This window comes from Stegostoma tigrinum, chromosome 8 (genome assembly GCF_030684315.1).
Source record: "Stegostoma tigrinum isolate sSteTig4 chromosome 8, sSteTig4.hap1, whole genome shotgun sequence".
Lineage (NCBI taxonomy): Eukaryota > Metazoa > Chordata > Chondrichthyes > Orectolobiformes > Stegostomatidae > Stegostoma > Stegostoma tigrinum.
Window position 1 is genome coordinate 77,135,987 of NC_081361.1, and position 22,583 is coordinate 77,158,569.

Consider the following 22,583-nt stretch of genomic DNA (forward strand, 5'->3'; position numbering starts at 1 on the left):
TCCAGTCTCTAGTTTACCGTCTTGCTCTTAAATGTATTTGTAGAATCTGTTTGGATTATACTTAACCTTATCTGCCAATGCTATCTCATATCCCCTCTTTGCCCCTACGCTCTTTATATTGATTAAGAGTTTCAACTAAACCAAGCTGTCCATATCTTTTTAAAAAAAATCTTTTATTCTAGACTAGAACCTCAAATTTTTTCTTCATCCATTGTTCCTTAGTCTTACCACCCTTACCCTTCACTCTAAAATGGAACAAAATCCCTCTGAACACACTTAACAGATTTCTCTCCATCCAAACCTTTAACACTATGTCAGTCCCAGTCAATGTTAGGAAAGTCAAAATCCCCTACTATTACAACCCTTTTATTCTGGCATCTATCTGCAATGTCTTGTGTTTGCTCCTCAACCTCCCACTGACTAATGGGGGAACCTATCACACAATGCTATCAAAGTGATCTCTCCCTTTTTATTTCTCAGTCCTACCCATATATAGTGGACAGACCCTAAAGAAGGTCTTCCCTCAGTACAGCTGTGATGTTCTCCCTAATCAAAAATGCAACTCCACTTCCCCTCTTACCTCCCCTTCTAACCTTCCCACAGCATCAGTACCCTGGAACGTTGAACTGCATGTCTTGTCCCGAACTCGGCCATTTTTTTGTACTAGCTACAATATCCCAGTCCCATGTACCCATCCATTCCCAGAGTTCATTTGCCATATTGGTCAGGCCTCTTGCACTGAAATAAATGCATTTTAACCTAGACTTCCCTTGCATCTTGCCATGGACTTGCCTGCCCTGAATATTATTTGGATTGACCACACTGCCTTTACAATTTAATTTACTCTCATTAATTTCTACTTTGTCCTCAACCTTCTCTGACATCTCCCTATTGCTACGGATCGCAAAACCCTGCCACATTAGTTTAAACCCTCCCAAGTAGCTCTATCAAATGTCCCGGCCAGGATACTGGGCCTTTCCAGTTCAGGTGCAACTCATTCCTAATGTACCAGGTTATCTCTACTCCAGAGGAGATCCTAAAAGATCTAAGAACCTGAATCCATACCCCCTGCGCCAGCTCTCAAGCTACGCATTCATCTGCTAAATCCTCCAATTCCTACTCTTGCTAACATATGGCACCAGACGTAGCCCAGAAATCACTACCTTTAAAGGTCCTGCATTTTAACCTTCTGCCTAACTCCTTATTTACTCTTCAAGACTTCATCTCTTTTCCTACCCATATCATTGGGACCAATATGTACCAAGGGGTAAATCCCAATTTAAATCCCATTTGGGGTATCCTGCCAATTGCCAAACCAGATGGGCCATCTTACCCCAGTTAAAGCATTGCTGAACATGTTTTATGCAAAGAATTAGGAACACATACAGTGAGGCAGAAGCAATATGCATATTCGCAGTAAAATCACAACTTAAGATATTCTAAAATTCATCTGCACAGCTATGACTGGCAGGCACAGCATCCAAACTCAGTTAACAGTTTTAACTTTACAGAGTATCAACCATAGTTAGTTAGTTTTTTTTAAAAAAGAAAAGGACTATTATCAATTAAGCCTGTCCAGTTCCTTGGTTTGGAATTATTTAAAAAAAGCTGTTTTTATCACATGCTGAAGAACAGTTTCTCAATGCATTCGCTATAAGCGCAGTATTTGACATTCTTCCTCCTATGAAACTGATGATTTTTAAACAAAAACACAAGCTATCTCATGATAATCATCTGCACTGAAAGACATTATTTTCTATCAAATGGTTTCGTAGAATCAGGTTCAGATACATTTTTAAAAAGCAGAAGATACAGCACTGTAGGATTGCAGAATTGCAGGTGTCACAATAATAACGCCACTGACTGAATTTCACTGGGGTAAAAACAAACATTAGTGTCAGATATATTTCTCTTACACATACTAAATGATAAAGCAAAGGAATCCTTAATCTTTTCGATTCAAAGCTGCATGTTGATGTTTTCTTCAAAGTTCTCAAAGTTGGAAAAGGTAGGGATTAAAATACTTCCAGATCAATGTCTGGTAATTGTTTTCACAATCACATGTCTCTGGTTTACATGAAAATTGGACTGCCTAACAAGATGCAATTCATTACACAGTACAGTAATTTCTAAATTTGTTTTGTACTGTTAACATGAGGTCACACACAAACTGCTAACCTAATAATTTGCATTTCTCTATGACATTGCTATGGTTTCACTTATTTTTGAACTGCATGTTTACAAAGAGCACCCAGTGGTATTTAAAATATCAGCTACTGCATGTGAGATTAATTCCACTACAGCAAGAAATTCCTAACTCAGGAGATTTTGTCATTGCACTTGATGCTTGACAGATGATCTTCTAGAAATGCCTGTAAAAATAAGATGTATGGAAATGGTAGGCCTGGAAAATTGCTTCAAAATAAATTATGACAGTAAGGCAAGGCAAAAAGAGATCAAGGGGGCAGACTTTCCAATCCTAATGTTGGACTGGTGTCACATACTTCCGCTCCTGTTTCCAGTGCGGGCAATTGCAGTGGTATGCTTGAAAATATGCATATTTATGTCCTTACATTGCTGACTCGATAGCAAAGTGGGCATTTCAGATTTTTTCCACCCCCCCATGTTCATTTGTGGGATGTGGGCATCGCAGGCTGGCCAGCATTTCTTGCCCATCCCAGTTGCCCTGAGAAGATGGCAGTGAGCTGCCTTCTTGAACCGCTGCATTCCTCCAGCTGAGGGTTGACCCACAATGCTATTAGGGAGAGAATTTCAGGATTTTGACGCAGAGAAGGAACAGCGATATATTTCCAAGTCTGGATAGGGAGTTACTTGGAGGGGAACTTGGAAATGGTGGTGTTCCCATGTGTCTGATGCCCTTGTCTTTCTGGATCGGAGGTGGTCGTGGGTTTGGAAGGTGCTGTCTGAGGATCTTTGGTGAATTTCTGCAACACATCTTGTAGATTGTACACACTGCTGTTACTGAGCATTGGTGGAGGGAGTGAATGTTTTTGCATGTAATGCCAATCAAGCCGGCTGCTTTGTCCGGGATGGTGTCAAACTTCTTGAATGTTGTTGGGGCTACGATCATCCAAACAAATGGGGAGTATTCCATCACAATCCTGACTTGTGCCTTGTAGATGGTGGACAGGCTTGGAGGTAGAAGAGTTACTCGCTGTAGTATTCCTAGCTTCTAGCTTGCTCTTGTAGCTATTTCATTAATGTGGTGATTCCAGTTGAATGTCTGGTCAATGGTAACCCCCAGGATGTTGATAGTGGGGAATTCAGTGATAGTAACATCATTGAATGTCAAGGGATGGTGGTTAGATTGTCTCTTATTCGTGATAGTGATAGTCATAGCCTGGCATTTGTGTGGTATGAATGTCACTTGCCATTTGTCAGCCCACTCCTGAATATTGTCTAGACCTCGTTGCACGTATAACAGGGACTGCTTCAGTATCTGAGTCGTCATAAATGGTCTGGAATATTGCACAATCTGCGAATGTCCCCACTTCTGACCTCATGATGGAGGGATGATCATTGATGAAGCAGCTGAAGATGGTTGGACCTAGGACATTGCCCTGAGGAACTCCTACAGAGGAGATGTCCTGGAGCGGAGATGATTGACTGCGAACAGCCACAACCATCTTCCTATGTGTCAGGTATGACTTCAACCACTGGAGAGTTTGCCCCCGATACCCATTGATTCCAGTTTGGCTAGGACTCCTTGATGCCACACCTGGTTGATTGCAGCTTTGACATCAAGGGCTGTCACTCTCACCTCACCTCTCGAAATCAGCTTTTGTCCATGTTTGAACCAATGCTGTTATGAGCTCAGGAGCTGAGTAGCCTAGGCAGGATCCAAAGTGGGCATCACTGAGCAGGTTATTTCAGAGGAGGCGCTGCTTGACAGCACTGTTGATAACAGCTTCCATCACTTCACTGACGATCAAGGGGAGATTGATGGGGCCAGTAATTGGCCGGGTTGGATTTGTCTCGTTTTGTGTACAGGACGTACTTGGGCAATTTTCCACATTGTCAGGCAGATAACAGTGTCGTCACTTTACTGGAATAGCTCGGCGAGGGGAGCAGCAAGTTCTGGAGCATGAGTCTTCAGTACTATTGCCGGAATGTTGTCAGGGCCCGTAGCCTCTGCAATATCTAGTGTCTCCAACTGCTTCTTGATATCACATGGAATGAATCAAATTGGCTGAAGGCTGGTATCTGTGATGCTGGGGACCAGAGGAGGAGACTGAGATGGATCATCCAGTCAGCATTTCTAGCTGAAGATTGCTGTAAATGCTTCAGCCTTCTCTTTTGCACTGATATTCTGGGCTACTCCATCATGGAAGATGGGGATATTTATGGAACCCTCTCCTCCAGTGAGTTATTTAATTGTCCACCATCATTCACAACTGGATGTGGCAGGACTGTAGAGCTTAGATCTGATCCATTGGTTGTAGAATTGCTCAGCTCTATCACTTGCTGCTTCCGCTGTTTGGCATGCAAGTAGTTCTGTTTGTTGGCTTCACGAGGTTGAAGCATCATCTTCAGGTATGCCTGGTGCTGCTTCTGGCATGCCGTCCTGCACTCTCCATTGAACCAGGGTTGACCCCCTTGCTTGCTGGCAATGGTTGAGTGGGGGATACACTGGGCTATGAGGTTACAGATTGTGCTGGAGTACAATCCTATTACTGTTGTTGGCTACAAAGCCTCATGGATGCCCAGTCTCAAGTTCCTAGATTTGTGCAAAATCTGTCCCATGTTAGCATAGTGATAGTACCACAAACACGACAGAGGTTGTTCTCAGTGTGACGGTGGGACTTTGTCTCCACAAGAACTATGCGATGGTCTCTCTTACCGGTACTGTCATAGACAGATGCAACTGCAGCTGGCAAATTAGTAAGGATGAGGTCAAGTATGTTTTTCCCCCCCACCGCCTCTTGTTGGCTCCCTCACCACCTGCCACAGACCCAGTCTAACGGTTATGTCCTTTAGGACCCAACCAGCTCGATCAGTAGTACTGTTGCTGCTGAGCCAGTCTTGGTGGGGGACACTGAAATCCCCCACCCAGAGTATATTTTGAGCCCTTGCCATCCTCAGTGCTTCCTCCAAGTGTTGTTCAGTGTGGAGGAGTATTGATTCATCAGCTAAGGGAGGACGGTACGTGGTGATCAGCAGGAGGTTTCCTTGCCCATGTTTAACCTCAAGGCATGAGACTTAATGGGGTCCGGAGTCAATGTACTGCCGTACCCTCTTGGCTGTGCTGCCACCTCTGCTGGGTTTTGCACGTGGGACAGGACATACCCAGGGATGGGGATGGCAATGGCGATGGTGGTGTCAGGGACATAATCATACCTTACAAACAAGGTTAGGTTGTTGCTTGACTAGTCTTGTGAGACAACTCTCCCAATTTTGCCACTAACCCCCATATGTTAGTGAGGAGTTGCCAGGGTAGTTTCTGCTGTTGTCTCTTCTGGTGTCTAGGTTGATGCCAGGTGATCCTTCTAGTTTCATTTCTTTGAGACTTTGTATTGAGTTCTACAGCTGAGTGGCTTGCTCAGCCATTTGAGGGGGCAGCTCAGAGTCAACCACATTGCTGTGGGTCTGGAGGAGTCACATGTAGGCCAGACCAGGTGAGGGTGGCAGACTTCCTCCCCTGAAGGGCATTAGTGAACCAGAAGGGTTTTTCCAACAATCGATTCATGGTGATCAGTAGATTCTTAATGCCAGATTTCTTTGTTTTAAAATGCAAATTTCATTATCTGCCATGACGGGATTCAAACCTAGGTCCCCAGGACATCAGCTGGGTTTCTAGATTAACAGTCTAGCCATAATACCACTATGCTATCACCTACTCATCTTCCACAATTTTCAAGGAATCTGGCTGCTTGTGGAAAAATGACTTGCATCAACTCAGAGGTATTATGAGCCTTGATTTATAATTGGGAACTGCATGAAAGGTAAGCTCAAAAGCGGATTCTAACTTTGAATGCTAGTAATAAAATGTTGTACAAGTTACATATAATTTTTAATACAATGAGTGATGTTTGAAAGGGAAGCTACCATTAAAAATGTGTTTGCCAGTTTGATGCTTTTGACATTTGGCAATTTTAATCGAGGCAATAAACAGCATTGTGGAAATGGAAAAGTTTTCACATACATTATAAAATGCTATTCTAAACAATGTTGAAATTCAAATCTGACAAAGTGAAGCATGCCAGTGATAATGGGAACTGCAGATGCTGGAGAATCCAAGATAACAAAGTGTGAAGCTGGATGAACACAGCGGGCCCAGCAGCATCTCAGGAGCACAAAAGCTGACGTTTCCAGCCTAGACCCTTTCGAAAGGGCCAGCAACTTTGATTTACTCCTGCTCTGGCTGTTTCAAAACTTTGATTGATGGGTGATATCCCGGCTGTTTTCAAAGGTTTTCATGCATTCGGCTCCACAGGTTTTATTTACACTGTTGTTCAATGGAATGAATACTTGCTGAGTTGTAAATTCACAGCAGGTGTCATTCATATACAGTAATTCAGTGGAATCCTATTATAATAGTTCCGTAGACTTCCATTTCCTACTACTGGATTTTACTCAGCAGGCCTGGCACAAATATCAACAGAATGTGATCTTGGTTATTTCAGCAGTTTTATGAGCTGTTAAGAGCATTAAGTTTGTTTAACATATATTTAAATACTATATTTTATTTGACAGCTTTATGAACCTCAGACTTTCCTTCTTGTTTTCAGCAGCAGCATGAGCTAGGGTGCCGAAAGGAAGGTAAGGCGGTTTTTGTTTCTCCCTGTATAAAAACTTACCTCTAGCAGCAAGTAGCCTTCTTGTTACCAGCAGCGGGTGTGTGGAGGGAACATGAGCCAGGAAGAAACAGATAAATTCGGGCATTGGCTAAACCCAAAACAGTACAAGTGTAGTGTTGCATGCTCCTCTTGCAAGATGTGGGAGGCAAGGGTCACTGCTGGTATCCCCTCTGAGTTCACCTGCAAGTAGCGCACCCAACTCCAGCTTCTCAAAAACCGTGTTAGAGAACTGGAGCTGGAGCTGGATGAACTCAGTTTCATTTGGGAGGCTGAGTGGGTAAGAGAGAAGAGTTACAGGGAGATGGTCACACCCAAGGTATAGGAAATAGGTAGCTGGGTGGCAGTCAGGAAGGGAATAGGCCGCAGGGATCCCTGCGCTGTCTGCCGTTCCCCTCAATGGTAAGTATACCGTTTTGGATACTATTGGGGGGGAAGCGACCTACCAGGGAAGGCCATAGCAGACAGGTAGCTGGCACCGAGCCTGACCATGTGGCAAAGAAGGGAAGTGGGGAATTCAATAGTAAGAGGCACAGACAGGCAGTTCTGTGGACGTGAACAAGAAGAAAGGATGATATGTTGCCTTCTGGGTGCCAGGGTCCGTGATGTCTCTGATCGTATCTTCACGATCCTTAAGAGGGAGGGTGAGCAACCAGCAGTCATGGTATACAAAATCGGTACCAATGACATAGGTAGGAAAAAAGGATGGAATGTGAAAAACGAGTACAAGGAGTTACTTTGGAAGCTGAAGTCCAGGACAAACAGGGCAGTTATCTCTGAATTACTACCAGCGCCACACAGTAATGAAGTAGGAAATAGGGAAGGAGTGTAGCTAAACTCGTGGCTACAGGCCTGGTGTAGGAGGCAGGGCTTCCATAATGTGCGAAAGTGGATCACATTCCACTTGGAATGTCCAGGTGGGGCCTGTACAGTAAGGACAGGCTGCACCTGAACTGGAAGGGCACAAAATATCCTGGGAGGGAGGTTTGCTCGAGCTGTACGGGAAGACTGAAACGAGTTTGACAGGGGCTGGGGAACCAAATTTATAATTTGGAGGATGAGGTATTCGGCCTTCCAACAGACACAACAGGGAGTGAGGTGGTTTATAAAGAAACGCAGTTGATGGAGCATAATTGCAGACACCGAGATGGTTTGCGGTGTGTATACTTCAATGCAATAAGTATCAGAAATAAGGTGGATGAACTTAGAACTACGATGTTGTGGCCATTACGGAAACTTGGGTAACTCAGGGAGAGGAATGGTTGTTGGAAGTTTGGGGATTTAGGTGCTTTAAAAGAAATAAGGAGGGTGGAAGAAGAGGTGGGGGAGTGGCATTGCTAGTCAGGGCTAGTACAGCAGCTTCTGAAAGGCAATTCAAGAATGATATGTCTACAGTCAGTTTGGGAACAAGAAAGTAACAGTCACTTTATTGGCTTTTTATTTAAAAAAAAACAGAACCTCAAATAGCTGCAGAGAAGTAGAAGAGCAGATTGGAAGGCAGATACTGGAAAGGTGCAGAAGTCACAGGGTTGTAGTCATGGGTGTCTTCAACTTTCCAAATGTTGCCTGGAATGGAGGGAAAGTCTTACGAGGAAAAGGTTGAGAGAGCTAGTGCTTTCCCCTTTTGAACGGCGAAGGATGAGAGGTGATTTGATGGAGGTGTACAAAATGATCAGAGGTATAGATATAGATAGAGTAGGCAGCCAGAAATTTTTCATTGGGTGGAGGTAGCTTTTACGAGGTGGCATAGTTTTAAAGTGAAAGGAGGTAGTGAATCGGGGAGACAGAGGTAGGGGCGTGGAATGCATTGCCAGACAGGGTAGTGCAGTTGGCCTCATTGGGGGCATTTAAGCCGCTATTAGATAGGCATATGGATGATAGTATGAAGGTAGCAGTGGAGATTCCTTAGGTTTCGGGTAAAAGTTCGGCACAACATAGTGGGCCGAATGGCCTGTACTGTTCCATGTTCCACGTTCCAGTGTAAGTTAATTTGTGTGAGAGAGCTCTATTATAGATGATACTGGATGCATAGGTGAAAGGATTATAGAAGTCAGCGGATGAGTAACGAATGGGAATATGTGATGGAAGAGGTTTGAGTCAGGAGGGACATTTCCAGAATTGGGCCAGTATCTTTGTAAATGGAGGTAGGCTTTTTCACCCGAGTGCCTCCTCAGCATTCCTCCAGAGTCAATTGCTCAACTCTAGTCCAAGCCCAAATCTCTGTCATGAAAATAATGCAGGCAGCACCATTGGTTCGGAGGCAGATGGTAGCGTAGGAAAATCTGAACCCCGATTCCCCACTTCTAAAATTAAAATGCAACCCTGGAGGTCAAGGTGGAAATCTGCTGCAGCAAGTTATAGCCAGTTTATATAATTGAATAGCTGTGTAAAAGCTATGTAGTCAAAAGCCCTGAAATTATTTTAGAAACAGCTGCAGCATTGTCTGGTATAATTGAACTACAGGAGGCCAAATTGGGCCTTGCTGTTTATACTTTCCTGAAATGATGCAGTGTAACTTCGTATATAGTAAGCAATAGTCTCCTTTTAAAAAAATGCTCATGTTTATTTAATATTTATTTCCCAGGAACAGCTTTTTCTCATTTATCATTGCAATTATATTTCTTTTGTTGATACTTCTCCCAGATTAACTAATTTGGCCAAAATTTCATTCATTGAATCTGGACTTTGAAATCAGACATAAAAACAGGTCTTAAATTGAACTCAAAAACTGACTGACATTCCGCAGCACTTCTAAACCACAGACTTTCTGTATGGCACTACAGATGGTGCAGCAATTTCACGCCTGGGATGAGTGTTTCAACCAGTTCCCGATTGACAGGATAAAAAAAATTGCCTGGTGTTTACAAATCCATGCCATAACTTGAGTTGTGCTTTTCATGCAAAAACTACAAACATAGCCCTGTGGGAAACACAAATGCCATATTGCTGCATACAGTATACTAACTATAGTTCGGAGCAGTTCTTGTGGAAGATTTGTTCTGGATATTATTTGTACCTAATTAAAGAATTCTTGGTAGTTACATTGGATTTAAATAATAAAAACATTCCCATCCACATTACTGGTAACCTTCCATGATGGTCAAAAAAGTGATTTTTGAAGAAACATGAAGTATTAAATCTCACAGTAAGAAATCCTTTACAGCAAATATATTTTTCAATTTTTAAAATTTTGCAACAGGCTATGAGTGGATAGTGGAAAATTCAATCAAGTTCATTTGGTGCTTGCTAAAGAGGCCTTGCTGTATGCGCCAAGGACAAGGAATAGTCTCTCCCTAACCAAGGAATTGGCTGACTGACAGAAGCAGCTGAGTACAAGTGATCCTTTATGTGGAAATACATAGTTAACTTGTCCTAGAAAGAAACTAAAAAAAAACTTCTTAATGCTCCTACAACTATTTGCCTTTACTCAGTCACTTATTGCAGAAGCTAACCATTTCAGAGTAATTTGCATTTCTCCTTTGTACTCACATCAAATAATGTGAAAATATCTTGGTGCAAATTTAACAGCCAATGAGTTGCTCTGTTTAAATAGTTTGTGACATATATGCTTAATTTAACCATTTGAGAGCTGTTGCTGTTCAAATACCTTTCATTTCATCCCTAAATAGGGCTATTATCCCCTAAATCCAAAATGTCCATTTGTCCTGCTTCTTCACAACATTTGCACTAAAACAAAAAAAGTGTAAATATTTCTGGCAGTGTCAAAAATAAAACATCGATAACTTGTAGTTGTGGTTGTTTAAAAGAGTAAAACTATTAAATGACATGCATACCATTCACACACAAAAGAAAGCACTTTTTAAAGTCACTACAAATAAGAATTTATTATTCTTAATCCTTACTTAGGCGTAACAAATAGCAGAAGGGATGATACAACTATCATCTAAAACAGGGCACAAAATATGAAACCCACTGAGGCTCTCTTTTGGGCTACTTTTAGATTTGAGAGCTTAGTTTTTGATTTTTGGGCTGGTTTTAATTTCAAACCTATTCCTTAACTAGGTGATGCTGTCACTTAGTAATAATGCTTTCCGTGGTTGTGTTGATGTAAACAGCTTTCAGACTTTCACAGAAAGAGAATTAGAAGAATTTGTCGATACCCTCATTAATGATCAACTCCCATTAGATTTAAAGCCAAATTAAAATACTATGATATTTAAGTCAATGTGGACAACAGGCATATAGCTCAACAAAAAAAAAACTTTTCAAAAGAACTGACACACACTTCTACACAAAAAAAATCTTGACCCGAATCTCAATTTCCTGACTGATCCATGACACTTCACCATCGGGTGTATCCAAGCGTCCTTTTCAGATTTGATTCAATGCTGTTAAGAGCAGACTTGACAATATGCATTTACTTAAATGCAAACATTTATTGACTAATAATGAAAATGAACAAGGAAAAGAAAAGCCTCACACCCTTCCACCCATCAGGGAGCCCTCAATTGTCAACTGGGTTGGAGGCTTCGGTTCATTCCTGGCACTGTCCACAATACTGGTCTGAGGTGAAGTCGAGCCGTTGGCATGAAACTCTCCTGCTCTCTTATACCCGTGTAACAAACAGCCAGTACAGAAAAACAAGCTGCTCGTGCCATCTTTGGCCCATTAAGGAATGTTCACAGGACTCATTCAAGGTCATGCAGCTGTCAAATATCAACTTTCCCAGCCTATACATGAAGTCATTGTTATTGCATTTCAAAAGCACCAGTCATTTGCTGTACTTTATACAGTACCTCAAATTTATGTTTAAAATTGACAGTGTTTACTACAACAGCAGCCACTGCATTTTCATTATAGTTCCTGAACTGATGCACCATTGAGACACACAGATTCCACATTCATTTGTAGATAATATTTTACCTCTGTGATGTTAAGTTTTCCTAGCTGCTAGTTATCCAGGTTTTCCATTGTTGACTGTCTGCTGTCTTGCCAACTCCCTATCCTTTGTAGCTTCTCTCTCACTCCCCACTCTCGTCTCTTCCTCACCTACTTACAGACTTCCCTCTCTGTAATCCACTTGGAGCCTCCCCTCGTCTCCCATATCCTTGCAGACTCCTTCTCTATCTCCCACCAACCCCTTTGCAGTATCCCACCTACCAGTAACCACTAAGCCAAGCCAGGCAAGGGCAGCAGATTCCCTTCTTTTAAAAAAAAGGACATTATTGTAAATATCCATCTGGTTGACTAATAAAAAAAGTGGTTACAAGGCCACCATTAGGCCAGCTCACCGTTCCAGTTTTTTTTTAATTCAAATTTTACTGTGTACCAGTTCACACAACTTTGGTCCGGGCTTCGATTTGCTAGTCCAGTAGCCATACCAGCATACCACCACTTTCACATTACACATGAGAAAACAAACGTACTTGATCTTATCCTCACCAATTCACCTGTCATACACGTATCAGTTTACATAACATTGGCAGGAATGACAACTACAAAGTCCTTGTGAAGATACAGTCCCATCTTTACTTTGAAAATACCCTCCATTGTATTCATGCCACCACCACAATCCTAAATGGAATAGAATTTGAATACAGCTGGCAACTCACACTGGGCATCTGCACTGAGGGAAATCAGTCACAGCAAAATTGTATTCAACAAAAAAATCTGCAAGCCCATCCCTTAACATATTTACCCACTCTACCATTATCATAACGCTGGAGGGATCAACTCTGGTTGAAAGAGCAGTGCAGGAGGGATTGCCAGGAGCAGCACAAGCCAGATCCAGATGTCACCCAATGGAGCTATAAAACAGGATTACCAGCATGCTAAATGGTGGAATCAGCCTGCAATAAATAGAGTAAAGCAATTAATGGATTAGAACAAGCTCTACAATCTAGCATCAGTCATGAATGGTTTTGGACAAATGAACAACCAATAGGAGGAGGGTCCACAAAAATTCCCACCATCACTGAAAACCTGTGTTCCAGAGTTGCTGCATCCCTAGCCAACCTGTCCTAGTACAGTTACACCATTGGCATCCACCTGACAATTTGGACAATTAGAAAATATGTCAACAAAAAGCAGGACAAATCCAAGTCAGCCAGTTACTGCACCAAGTGTCTGTTCTCAATCAAAGTGATGGAAGGGAGCCACTACATAGGTGTGCCAACAAAATCTCTAAAGCCCTGTATGTTAACATCTTCGGAGTAATAGAACAGATGACCATATGTTACGCTGCTTAAAACGTTCAGCAGTTGACTGAATTGTCAAAGAAAAAGTAAATTACAAGGGAAAAATCAACAGGTTAAAATCTTAAAACTGGTACTGTTGAATCTAGAAGAACATTTCATCCATGGGACAAAGTACTCTTATGCATCTGTAAATGTTCACAAATGTTCCCCAATTTAAAATGGTCACTTTTCTAAACAAAGTCCTATTGGTGTGTTAAAATTGTATTTGGCTTGTCATATATCATTACATTATAATGTTAATTAGACAACATTTTTTGACTTCACCTCTCAAGAGGTTCCTGACTCCAGCATAAGCTTCCCCTTTTGCTCACAACCTCTCAGATGCCATGAATGTCACCTGTCAGAATAGACCCAACGTCTTGGAAACAACAGGTGTTCTAAGATGCCCACCTTCCAAAAACATAATACAACATAAAATGTATTATTAATTCTTTAGATGCCCAACGGAAATGGCAAAGAGAATAAAATGGTCAACAAGCTGAAGAGAGTGTCAAAAACAATTTAATAATCAGTAATTATCAGGTGACTCATACAAGTGAAAAAAAATCTCTGAAGGAAAATAGTATTACAGGAATGGAACAGCAAAGGAACTTTGGGTCCGTGGCCATAAAATATTATAGGACATGCTCAGTTTGATAGGACTGGTTGAAAGCTACAAAGAATTTCAAGTTCATTGAAGATGTAAAATGTATCCAGACTGTGATATAATTTCCAGACAAAAAGCAAACAAACAATTTGCAAAAACTGGCTGTGAGTGTGCTGTGAACAAGAAGATATCTAATGACTAACCCAAGACAGAAAACTGTCATCTCTGCCATAGCTGTAAAGACTGGTGTCTTTTAATTAAATCATGTGTTTTTGATTGTGGACTGAAATGGGATAAAAGGGCAGTTTTAATTTTAAAAAATGATCGCTTAAGGATTACTGCAGTTTTTTTGAAAACAAGTAACTGTCACTCATTCTAAGTACTGGTTACATAATTTCAGATTCAAGCAGTAATAGATGGTTTGCAGACAAGCTGGAGTCAAGGATTATATACAAATGAGGATTTGGTCAACAACACGTAGCTGATTGGTATTGATATCTGGCCATAAGTCCACAGACCAAAGACGTACCCAACTGCCAGCAACCATATAATTAGTCACCAAGTAGCTTGATAGCTACGGGCTATGAACAAGAGAGGAGAATCCACAGAAGCTATCTCTACTTTGCTGCTGCAAAAAAAAAATAAAAACACTAAGCCTGAAGAAAACTAGGTGTAAGCTGTGATTTTTAAAACCAATAAGTCAGAGAGCTTTTAGAACAATGAGCCCATCACCTTGTATCTCAGACAAACAAATGAAAGCATCTGGAGAGATTAAAAAAAAGAGAAGCAATGTTCTGTTAAGCATAGTATCATCTCAACAATCAAGGACCACTAAACTGCTTTCCCCAATTGTTCCTTCTGTCTATAATACCCATTTTATCCCCCTGGCTGTTTCTGTCTGTATGTGTTATACAGTGGGTATTTATAATGATGTTAGAGTTATAACTAGTAAACTTGTATGCTAATATTTCATAATTGATTACCTATTGTGAGACCCTATTTATTTGTAATAAATTGTCATTTTTGATAAGTACTGAAAATCTGGTCCAAGCCTTCTGTTAACCTGTGTCTAAGATTCAGATAAATTGGGGGACTCTGTATACTTTTTATTAAACGTTAACTTTTGCGACAACTCCTGGAATATTGGAGATAAATGGGAACTGCAGATGCTGGAGAATCCAAGATAACAAAGTGTGAAGCTGGATGAACACAGCAGGCCAAGCAGCATCTCAGGAGCACAAAAGCTGATGTTTCGGGCCTAGATCCCTTCAGAGAGCTCTCTGATGAAGGGTCTAATTCTTTAGGCCCAAGACGTCAGCTTTTGTGCTCCTGAGATGCTGCTTAGCCTGCTGTGTTCATCCAGCTTCACACTGTTATCCTGGAATATTGGAGCTTGATTTCCAATGTGTCACCCTGGTGAGGTATAACACAGCTTATAGAGATGTGATCATATTTGGAGATTTTGTTGCAGCAGATCTGTTTCTCATTACAACCCTGCTATTTCCTCTAATGTTCTTCTAAAATGTAATTCTCTTAAGTCAATCTGCATCGACTGTACTAGTTCTTTGACTTTCTAACAAAAGATATTTAACTCTTGCATGTTCATATTTTCTGGTCTTGGTTTGAAGATGACGATTCTTAGCTTAGAATTCAGTTGTGTTATTTTTAAAATTGATCGCTTGAATGAATTGATCATTCAAAACTAAACATACAAAATAAGATATGCTCCCACCAAGTCAAAGTAATTGCATTCATGTAACTTTCAACTTGCTTTATAGAAGGGTCTAATTTTCATTGTCAAATTGACTGTATTTGTGCTATAATTACACCAATTATCCTCTAATAATTTGAAAGTCCTTTTGGAGGGTATAATTAGAATCAGTAGATGAATGTTCACTTCATTCATAAATGTACACATCAAAACGCTGTTTATGTTTTTAAAAACCTTGACCCTCAATCTTGAGATTAAATGAATCTTTTGACTTTTGGGGACGAAGTATGTTGAAAGTTGCTCTATCTTTCCAACTACATGGTGCTTAATATTTGCTTTTGTGTTTTAACTGCTTTTGTATTTCACTAGCTCAAATGAGTCTCAAAGTGAATGCCCTTTTCTAACGTGTTACACTCAAGAAGCAATTAATGAAAACCCAAGCCATTTACTGATAGAAACATTCACAATCCCATGGTACTATTCAAAGAAAAGTTATGATCTTAGCAGATGGCAATACTGAATCAAATCACAAAGTGAAACCTAACATGACAGACTAAGTTTTACTTTTGTTATTTGTTATCTGATGATGAACGGACAGTATATACTCATAAGTCTGCCAATTTACTTTCAATAAAATATCAAAGTTTACTATGCAAAAAAAATGCAATATGTTTTACAAGATACTTGAAATTAGCTCATTACAAATATCAGAAATAAAAAAAGATTCATCACATTTACCCCCAGCAGCAACTATACGGATATTCAAAAACTTTAGTGAAGAATCAACCTGCATCCACAAAGTTCCTTGTTCAGTTGGAATGATGTAATCATTTTCATTTTGGCAAATATCCACATTCATTCAAGAACATTAAGCAAAAGGTCTCTCCCTGAAACCCTTCAATAAATTACTAACACTGCTCACTTATTTCTTAACCTGGAATCCTTAAGTTCTTCTTCCAGCTTTCCTAAGTTTTTCCTTACTAACATTAAGCCACTCGGGACTCCTTTTCTTCTGTTATTAGTTTTCTGGAGACTGTTCACCTGCACTGCTGCTGTCACAGCCTGTTTTCTTGGATGACCTTGAGAGGCTAGATAATCTCAGAACAGTCACAGTTCAATATAAAAGAAAAAAGTCCCTCACCTTAGTGATGCACTCAGAGAAGTAACTTGAAACCTTAAACTGGTACTAACCATGAATTATCTAAATCAGGCCAAATCTTTACTCTCCTTCAGAAAGATCTGGCACATATTTTCAGATAGCCAACTTAGAATCAGAAAGAATACCTATTCCACTCTGATTCTCCCCAAACTATTCTAATTCTAGATCTGCGATTGATATGGAATGCCACAGATCCAACTGCCATCTCTAATACTTACGTAGTAAGTAAATTTACTCAAAAGGGCCTGAGCATGGCCGATATTAAGATTATCAGTGGTCAAATAATCAGTCTATATAGAGAAGAGTGACAGGATTGAGAACAATGGGCTTGAGATCATATCAAAGCTGTATATAATCTTAGCTCAGGTTATGGGAGTAGCATCTGCAATTTGGAAACCATTTTTTTAAAAAATCCTTCTATAAAAAAAGTGTACATTCAGACAACTGTGAAGACACTGATTGGGGGTCAGGATGAAGAGCAGCATCAGTGCTGTCAGTACTACCAGTGGTTTGTGGAGGGAGAGTTGTCAAGGAATAGTTAAACCCCAAACACTTCTTCAGTGTTTCACTCCCTCCCTCCTCCAACCCAAAAAAAGTCACTGTGAGGACCACAAGCAAGGGAAAGTATGTGGTGTTGTACTGCTGCAGGTGACTATAAGGGAGAGAGCTGTTTGGTGAGTAGTGGGTAAGACAAGTCCTTACAACTTCTTATGGTTATAGTACTTTTCTTGATTTCTAATCTGCAAGGGTAGTACATGGACCAGGAGCATTTGCAATAAAGTGGATGAACCAATTACATAGATAGATAAAAATGGCTACAATATAATTGGGGTAACCAAGACACGACTGCATGGTGACCAGGAATGAGAACCGAATGTTCCAGGCTATTTAGTAAGGACAGGCAAAAGGGAAAAGGTGATGGAGTGGCATTGGCGGTTACAGAGAAAATTAATACAGTAGTGAAAAAGGATATTAGCTCTGACAATATGGCTTCTATATGGGTAGAGTTGAGAAATACCGAGGGGCAAAAAACATTTGTGGGTGTCACAAACAGACACCCAAACTGCAGTGGTGATTTTAGGAATGGCATTAAACAGGAAGTTAGAGATGCATGTGATAAGGGAATGTTGGTGATCATGGGTGATTTTAATCTGTACATAAAGGAACATCTGTGATTATGGGTGTGTTTATCTGTATATAAATTGTGGCTAATTTGATTTGCCCAATACCGTAAAGGCAGAATTCCTGGAGTGTGTTCAGGATGGTTTTCTTAACCAATAATAATCAGGAAGAACCAACAGGCAGGTCATTTTAGACTGAGTACTGTGTAATGAGAATGGAATCATTGCCAGTCTAGCCATGTGAGACCCCTTGAGGGTAAGTTACCATATCATGATGGAATCTTTTTTAAAATCAAGATAGAGAGTGAAGTAGTTGATTCGAAGACTAAAGGTGCTGAATCTTAAACTATCAAGATTATGAGGCATGAATTGGCCTTGATAGAGTTACTTAAAAGGGATAACTGTGGCTAGGTAATCGCAAACATTCAAAGAACGCACGGGGGAACTGCAACAACTGTTCATTCCTGTCTGGCACAAAAGTAAAACGGGCAATAGGGCCAAAACCATGGCTTACAAAAAAAGATAGTATCCCAACCAAGGAAGAAACAGAATAGACAGGAAAAGTAAAATATCTTGTGAACTGGGAGCAGTTTAGAAATCAGTAAAAGGACCAAGGCATTGATTAAGGAGGGGAAAATACAGTACAAAAATAAGCTTGTGGAGAACATAAAGACTGACACTAAGAGTTTCTAGAGGTACATGGAGAGAAAAAGGCCACCTGGCCCATCAAATTCACACCAGCCCTCTGAACACCATTTCCACCTAGACCCAGATCCAGTTCCCCCCCCACCCCCCACCATATCCCAACCCCAGAACTTTGCATTGAGCCTAGCTAATTCACATCTTCTGCATTTCCCTGGACACTATGGTGTAATTTAGTACGACCAATCCCCTAACTGGCACATCTTTAAACTTTGGGAGGAAATTGGGGCACTGGTGCAAACTCCACATTTGCTGGAATTGAACCTGCATCCCTGGCACTGTAGGGCAGCAGTACGAGCCAGTGAGCCACCAGGGCTCCAAGTCAGGAGTGGGGGGATAATGTATTCCCTATTTGCCTGGATCGGTACAGCTCCAACAACACAAGTTTGACAGCATCCAGGACAAGCAACTTTGTTAATTGGCACCTCATTCACTCTTTCCACCATGGGTGATCAGTAGCAATAGTGCAGCTGCACTAGATGCACTGCAGGAATTCGCCAAGTCTCCTTAGAAGCTTCTTCCAAACCCATGCCCAACACCATCTTAAGGGATGAGAAGAGAAGATACCTGGGAACAAAATAACCAGCAAGTTCCTCTCCAAACCACTCACCTAACCCAACTTGGAAACACATCACCATTCCTTCACTGTCACAGGGTCAAAAGCCTAGAACTTCTTCCGAAAGGCATTATGGGCCTACCTACAGCAAATAGACTGCAGCAGTTCGAGAAGGCAGCTCATCACCACCTTCTCAAGAACACCCAGGACAATAAATATTGGTCCAGACAGTGATATTTACATCCCATAAAATGGCTTTCAAAAAGTATTTCAACAAAAGTTGTTCGGAAGGCTGTGGTAACTTATTCCTTCTAAGGCACTCCTACAAACGTTACCACTGGCTTTTCTGACCTTTACCAGGAACAAAGCAAAATTATTCACAACCTGAGCTGGCAAATACATATTTGAAAATTAGAGATGAAGACAGAGTCAGGGGAGGCAATGGCCTAGTGGTATTATTGCTGGTCTGTTAATCCAGAGACCCAGATAACACTCTGGGGATCCTGATTCAAATCTCACCAAGGCAGACGGTGGAATTTGGATTCAATAAATATCTGAAATTAACAAGCTAACGTCGACCTTGAATCCATTGTCGATTGTCAGGAAAAACCCATCTGATTCACTAATGTCCTTTAGAAAAGGAAACTGCCATCCTTACCTGGTCTGGTCTACATGTGACTCCAGGCCCACTGCAACATGGTTGACCCTGAACTGCCCTCTGGGCTATCAGGGATGGGTAATAAATGCTGCTAGTGACACCCTCATCCCATGAATGAATAAAGGGGAAAAAGAAAGTTACTGTAATCATATAGTTTGGAAACATTGTGCAAAACAACACATCCGGATGTCAGGGAATGATAAATGTTCTCTATGAAAAGGTGGAATGAAAAAGGAGGAAAGAATTAGTAATGAAGTTTCAATTTCGTACCTAAAAGTCAGTGCCAGGCTTGATATCTTCCCACTGTGAACTATTGTAACCATACTTTTACATTTAAATAGCAAAAGGTACATTAATGAAAATACTGAAATGGTGCAAAAAGGAATAACAGTTTCCATTTTTCAACGAGCAGCACACCATTTAAAACTAAGAGCAACCACTCAGAAATGGTTTTGAAAAGTCCCATTCAAACTGCTGATTCGTCTTTCTCTATCAAATGAAATTACCAGGGGCTCAATTATAGGTATACTAAATCAAGCTGTTTCATGTAATATCACTGGGAAGGAGGGGACTATGAACACTCAGCACTTAACACCCAACATTGCTGCGAGTAACCGCACACGTGCATCACAACATCTTGCCGACCTTCCCATCCCTCGTCATAAGATCATTTAAAACAACATAGGTTTCAATTCTAGGATAACAAAGTGTGAAGCTGACGTTTCGGGTCTTTTGTGCTCCTGAGATGTTGCTCAGCCTGCTGTGTTCATCCAGTTTCACACTTTGTTATCTCGGATTCTCCAGCATCTGCAGTTTCCACTATCTCTGATTTCAATTCTAGGAGCTGTGGCCCTTTTGCAGTCAAACAAATTGACAACAAATCCAGTATTTTAATTTAAACAGGTATTGTGGATGTACACGAACTCGAAAGTAAAAGAACAGATCCAGTTTGTCCTTTTGACAACAATAATGCATATCCACGAACCGACATTAAGACATAAGCTAGGCTGCACCACACACGTGTGTGCATATCAGTGTGCGGCAAAGTCGCAAATTACTTCTTGTGCTATAAACGTTCAAAAATCGGCAATACAATGTGCGATGCTGTATAACTCCACAGCATAATTCACCGCTTCCCTTCACTTAGTCAGTCCAGCAAACATAGAACATAGAACATTATAGCGCAGTACAGGCCCTTCGGCTCTCAATGTTGCGCCGACCTGTGAAACCAATCTGAAGCTCATCTGACCTACACTATTCCATTATCATCCATATATGTTTATCCAATGACCATTTAAATGCCCCTAAAGTTGGCAAGTCTACTACTGTTGCAGGCAGGGCATGCCACACCCTTACTACTCTTTGAGTAAAGAACCTACCTCTGACATCTGTCCTATATCTATCACCTCTCAATTTAAAGCTATATCCCCTCGTGCTAGCCATCACCATCGAAGGAAAAAGGCTCTCACTGTCCACCCTATCTAATCCACTTATCATCTTGCATGTCTCTAATAAGTCACCTCTAAACCTTCTTCTCTCTAACGAAACAGCCTCAAGTCCCTTAGCCTTTCCTCATAAGGCCAAGCAACATCCGTAAATCTCCTCTGCACCCTTTCCAATGTTTTCACATCCTTCCTATAATGCGGCGACTAGAGCTGTACGCAGTACTCCAAGTGTGGCCACACCAGAGTTTTGTACAGCTGCAACATGACCTCATCGCTCCGAACTCAGTCCCTCTACCAATAAAACCTAACATGCTGTACGCCTTCTTAACAACCCTATCAACTGGGTGGCAACTTTCAGGGATCTATGCACAAGGATACTAAGATCTCTCTGCTCATCCACACTACCAAGAATGTTACCATTAGCCCAGTACTCTGTATTCCTGTTACTCCTTCCAAAGTGAATCACCTTCACCTTGCGCATTAAACTCCATTTGCCACCTCTCAGCCCAGCTCTGCAGCTTATCTATGTCCCTCTGTAACCTGCAACATCCTTCTGCACTATCCACAACTCCACCGACTTTATTGTCATCTGCAAATTTACTAACCCATCCTTCTACACCCTCATCAGGTCATTTATAAAAATGACAAACAGCAGTGGCCCCAAAACAGATCCTTACAGTATAACACTAGTAACTGAACTCCAGGATAAACATTTCCCATCAATTACCACCCTCTATATTCTTACAGCTAGCTAATTTCTGATCCAAACCGCTAAATCACCCTCAATCCCACAATTCCATATTTTATGCAGTAGCCTACTGTGGGGAACCTTATCAAATGCTTTACTGAAATCCATATACACATCAACCGCTTTACCCTCATCCACTTGTTTGGTCACCTTCTCAAAGAACTCAATAAGGTTTGTGAAGTACGACCTACCCTTCACAAAACCATTTTGACTATCCCTAATCAAATTATTCCTTTATAGATTATTATAAATCCCATCACTTTTAATCCTCCCTGCGTCTCTTTTTTTTTAAACTCATACATTAAAATAGACGGCACACATACAACTGCCGAACAAGGCTATAACCTGCAGCTATAGGTCTGGAGGCTTGAAGTGACAAATTATTTCCGCCATTTATCTTAACTAGTTTTTAACACCTACAAATAAAGTCATTTAAATCACTTTATACTGTACTTACTGGTTTCTCAGTGCCTATACTTTTATGTTCACATTCCTGCTATCAAACCTCCTTTCAGCATTCAATCTTTAAAAGCGATATGAAGCATTTTGGGAAAGCATATCCTCTGGCCAGTGTGGCAAACATACGTGGGTCAGTTTATACGGCGATGGGTTCAACGCCAAAGCTCCGCTGATGGAACTATCCGCCATTTGTGTAGCGCCGCTCCCCACCAACCCACACGTGACAACCATGTGGTAATTAGCTATTAATCCAAATTCTTCAACCTTAAAATTCCCTCAACCAGCCCCGAAGGGTAACTGCCAGATAGAATGGGGGTGGATTAAAATGAAACGTGAGAGTCCTGCGGAGCGGACGCTGCGCCGTTAATAATTGTAACCCATTCGAAAGCGGTTTAAACTTTTGAG

The 22,583-nt window shown here is 41.1% G+C and overlaps 1 protein-coding gene across 1 annotated transcript in view; it reads right to left on the minus strand.

The window, feature by feature from the left end:
• The window catches only part of LOC125456234 (CMP-N-acetylneuraminate-beta-1,4-galactoside alpha-2,3-sialyltransferase-like), a 543,155-nt gene extending 520,798 nt beyond the window's left edge, over nt 1-22,357 (minus strand). Inside the window, exon 1 of the mRNA XM_059647998.1 lies at nt 22,177-22,357. The gene's annotated coding sequence lies outside the window, so the exon portion shown is untranslated. The remainder of the gene's footprint in view (nt 1-22,176) is intronic.
• Between the last annotated feature and the right edge of the window lie 226 nt (nt 22,358-22,583).